Raw genomic sequence first — 5,421 nt, forward strand, 5'->3', positions numbered from 1 at the left:
TTTATGCAAGTTTTATGTACAGTATGTAATAAATAAATAAACGTTTTAAAATTCATAAACTGCACTTTATTTACAGATTAACAGAACTCAAACGCTTTTAACCGACTTCAAAAAAAAGGGAGGTTATCATCTCGCCGGAATACATAACTTTGGACCACGTGAACCGTTTTCAATAATCCTTTTTTTATTAGAAAGATAGTACCTCAAGGTTCGTCCCGTAATTTGTTTTAGAGATCCGATGATTGGATCATGAAGAAATTAACGGTACCCCTAAATTTGAATATGAGAATTGAAGTCGGTTGTGTTCTTTCCTTAAAAACTACTTGTTTAATAAAAAGTTCTATAAACTCAAGATGCGCTCAACTTTCAAAAGTACCTAATAAAAAATTTTAAAAAAGAGGCAGTAAAATTAAATTTATTGATTCCAAGAATTTTTGCACTTCTATGTTCATTTTTTCGATTTCTGGTTTTCGAAAGAGATGGTGATTTTTCACGATTGCTAAATTTTTTTAATATTTCAAATACCGAAAAAATTAATTGAACTCTCAAGAAAAACGAAAAATTTATATAAAACGACGGACGAGAAATGGAAAAGAAATTTTCTTCTACCAAAATTTCTTAAATCAGTTTGCAGCTCTCAAGAAAAAAAAATGCTCGTATATTTATTCCCTCATGAAAATTTACAGCAAAAGCAAAGCGCTTTTTCAAGCAACAGAAATTATAATAAATATTTCTTATAATTTCCTTGAGAGCTGGATTCTTAGCTTTAAGATGCAGATTGTATTTGAGGTTATTAGCTTTAGGGGAGGTTTGAACCCCAAAACCCACCCCTTGTGTGCGCTAATGATTGCGCATATCTTCCAATTCCTCTAATGGGTTGCTTTTCAAAGATGATGCTGAAGCATAAGTTTTGCGCTTCCGATACAAGTACTTTTTTTTCGATACCTACTTGGATCGCAGTAAAAAGTATCGAGTACAAAAATACTTGGTAAATTGAGAAAAGTATCGAGTATGTACTTGGATTTACTTGTATCGATTTATCCCTATGCATCAGCGTTGCCGAATTGACGATTTCGTCGTCATTTTGACGTTTTTTTTTTAACTCAAGGACGTTTTGACGATTTTCCCCCCATAATGACGATTTTTAGTTTATCCGCTTAATTACATATGTATGTACATATACATATATACAAAATTTGTTAAATGAAAACGTAATCTAAAATACAAGCATGCATTTACATATCTAGTTTTGTTCTTCAACCTTGCTTTTAGTTATATTAAATTTGTTTTAGAATTGTAACCAAATCGTTAATTTGCACTGCTGACACTCATTTGAAAGAGACAGACAAATAGTATTGGAATTTGTTTAGTCAAGATTATCTACCGTTAATAAATGCTCCTGTTACACTTTAAAACTGGATCAAAATCTTCAAAACCTTCGCATCAGTGGAGTTCAACAATTTAAAAGCAGTTGTGCTTTCTGTAGTTATAGCCCGTAGCGCAGAAATCTGCGGAATTTAGATTTTTCCGTGTCAGCTGATTTCTTCCTTCTATAGATGGTTGCCACTTCGTCAGTTTTCCAGATGGTAAAAAAGTTATAAGTTTCTATTCAAAATACGTTTAAAATATTTGAAATTTACTATTGAATAAGGTTTTTTGTTGAAAACTAAGTAGTTTATATTTAGCTACGATCTATTATAGCACGAAAAATTGTAGTTGAAAAGGTAAGTTTATGAAAAGGCATTGATGAGTGGTAACACTGTAGTAAGCAACACTGAGGGCTCCAGTAGAGGTGTCAAACTATCGATAGTCACACCATCGATAGTTTTGATAGTTTTCCGAAAAACTACCAATAATCACGATAGTCTCAAAAAAAAACTATCGATAGCACTATCGATAGCGCTAAATCAGTTAGGTTGCTTTGTTTTAACAGGATCATAGTGAAAAAAATATTATCTTCTAAAAGTTATAATCATTCAAAATTAAGTGAATGCTTAGCCAAAATATTTCTCTTTTTAGAAAGTTCAAAACCAAACACAAGTTATACAAACAAAACAGGATTTACAATTAACATTTGAATGTATTTTGGCCTAAATGCGTGCATATTTGAATATGACGTCGGCATTACACTAAAAAAATAAATTTTTAATTCAAATTAAAAAATACAAATAATTTCAAAATAATTGGTAGAGATGATCGATAGTCCTACTAAACTATCGATATTTTTGATAGTATAAGAAAAAACTATCAATGAGGATTGCTAGTCTAAAAAAATTTAAACTATCGATACTATCGATAGTGCCATCGATAGTTTGACAACTCTAGGCTCCAGTAATCGACAAAATTCTGCTTATACAGACTGCATTTGAGTATACGTTCTGCGTTCTTGACTAATTTTAGCTTAAATCGTAAATCTAGATGGTCGGTTACAATTACAAAATAACCTTTAGTGACCCATATGCAATGTGGGTCCCCTTTGCTTTTGCAATGTAATTTGCGGAATCATTTAATTTCGAAAAGTGTATGGCATATGCGAACTCTGCGTTCAATTCTAAGCAAAAATGGTGAACAAACTAAGTATATACTAAAAATGACGTTTAACCCTGGCAAGTTTTAAAGAAAAATCAGTATATTATATTTTTTTCTGAACGACCATGTAATATACTGCTTTTTCTTTTGAAAATTGGGAGGGTCATTTTTGATACACAGTTTGTTCGCTATTTTTGCTTACAATTAATCGTAGAATTTGAATTTTCTATACACTTTTCTCGAAAATTTTTCTCCGAACAAACTACTCCGTCCTAGTGTCATATTTATTGTATGTAATTATGTAATTTTGTTTGTATTTTTTATTGTTACAAAAGTATAACAAAGAAAAATTTGACGTTTTTTTTAACGAAATGCCGATTTTTTTTTTGGGTAGATTGACAATTTTTCAGCAAAAAGCTTTCGGCAATTCTGCTGTGCATGCAGTGTTGCTAGAGAAAGTCCCCTAAAAATCTGAATTTTTTCCAAAAAAATCTTCAAAATAAGATTTTAAAGCTTTAAAAAGTCTTTTCGATCGCAAAAAATCTTCATTTAAAAATGCCTTAAAAGAAATTCTATATTGGCTTTACGGCTGTAAATAGCCCTTATTATGTTGTTTGAAAAATTTCCAATTTCAAGTTATAAAGTCCTTTTTATAACAACTTAAACTTCAAATGAATATTGCCTCGTATCATCACGAAATGTGTAGAACAGTTTACATATGTATATATACACTGGCGAAAATATAAATAGTGACGCGACATTTCGCAAGTTTTGACCGACTTCAAAAAAGGAAGAGGTTATCGATTAGTGCGAATATTTTTTTATGTATATATATTACCGCCTAACTTTGGACCACTTAAACTGATTTCAATAATTCCTTTTTATCGGAAAGGTGGTACCTCAGGGGTGGCCCCATAATAATTTCGTTTATATCCCGTCATTGGATCATGAAGAAATTGACGATCAATATGTATATGAGATTTTTTTGATAGTTTTTTGTTTAAAAACTACTTGTTCTTTTTTTATGAAAGAATAGCTCGTTATCTATCAAAAACCATGTAAGTCCCAACTTCAATCTTTGTACAAAAGTTAAGAAAATTGGACAAAGTTCTAAAACAATTTTGAGCTTTTCAATTCGATTTTTTATTGATATTTTTACATGGATATTATTTTGTAAATCTATAAATATGTTTCACTGTGCGAGAGAAGAAGGCAGATAATATTGTAAGGGATTTCATATTTCATTTTTATTCTTCCTTCATTTGCTGCTTACAGTGATGCAAGGATATTACAAATAAGTTAACAGTTTTAACTTAAACTTAGAAAATTTTACATCATACACAAAAATCTTCATTTTGATGATATTTTCAGTGTAAAATTTTGCTTTTAAAAAAATCTTTTTTTGAAGATTTTTAATGAAAAACAGCCCGGAAAATCTTCATTTTCAGGTAAATCTTGACTTATGGTAACGCTGTGTGCATGTATGCTTTATTTCGGTTTTTGCCATATGCATTATTTCGGTTTTCAAACGAAACTGTGCATGTATGCATTACTTCGTTTTTTTCCATATACATTATTTCGCTTTTAAAACGAAAGCTTGCATTGCGAAATTTCGGTATTTTCTCATATGGTTGTTTCCATATAGCCGTACGCGACATTCGTACGTTACAGAAAAAAAAGATTACGGTTATGTTGCAACCAAAGGGTACTATGTTTGAGAAAAAATAGGCAGCCTCGAAACTTTGGTGGGGAAAATATCCGTTCAAAACCAGGTGATAACGTACGCGACAAAAAAAAGAAGTGGTTTTAAGGCACATATACATATATGCGAAAGTCTGCGGATCATTAGAGTCTTTCTTTTCTTTAAAAATTCCTAAACTAAGCTAAATAATGTGCCTTTACAATCCTTTCATATTTTAAGAGAAATTATCTCTGGCTAGTTTTATATTAAAAAAAAAAACAATAACGTACGCGACAATTTTTCTCGTAAGTAATAAAATGTGTTTATTGAGAACTCTTCTCGCCACCGTTTCATTGTTTTACAACTATTCTAAATAATTTAAATGGAAAATTTGCAATTAACATTGGTTTTGATGTATTTGATTGAAATTTTCGTACTTACAATAACGTATGCGACAAACTTTAAAGGGTAATAAAATTTTTTTTTACTTCGGTTGGAAAGAAAATTTTACTGTATATCTTTAACTAGAAGAATTCTCGCTTAAGAATTGTAATCTGCATTACCTGCGACTGCCAATATACAAATGACATAGACAAACAATGTTTTTGCATAACGTACGCGACATTAGAATACTATCAGAAGCAAATCAAAAAATTACCGTTATTCGAGCTCTGACTTCTCCTTCTTCTCATTTTTATAGTTAGTTGTTATTGCAAATTTGATTTTAAGATGTAATTGTAATGTTCAAATCCNCGCGACATTCGTACGTTACAGAAAAAAAAGATTACGGTTATGTTGCAACCAAAGGGTACTATGTTTGAGAAAAAATAGGCAGCCTCGAAACTTTGGTGGGGAAAATATCCGTTCAAAACCAGGTGATAACGTACGCGACAAAAAAAAGAAGTGGTTTTAAGGCACATATACATATATGCGAAAGTCTGCGGATCATTAGAGTCTTTCTTTTCTTTAAAAATTCCTAAACTAAGCTAAATAATGTGCCTTTACAATCCTTTCATATTTTAAGAGAAATTATCTCTGGCTAGTTTTATATTAAAAAAAAAAAAAAACGTACGCGACATAACGTACGCGACAATTTTTCTCGTAAGTAATAAAATGTATTTATTGAGAACTCTTCTCGCCACCGTTTCATTGTTTTACAACTATTCTAAATAATTTAAATGGAAAATTTGCAATTAACATTGGTTTTGATG

This window comes from Rhagoletis zephyria, unplaced genomic scaffold (genome assembly GCF_001687245.7).
Source record: "Rhagoletis zephyria isolate East Lansing unplaced genomic scaffold, Rhagoletis_zephyria_1.1 Rzeph_scaffold_02309, whole genome shotgun sequence".
NCBI classification, from domain to species: Eukaryota; Metazoa; Arthropoda; class Insecta; order Diptera; family Tephritidae; genus Rhagoletis; species Rhagoletis zephyria.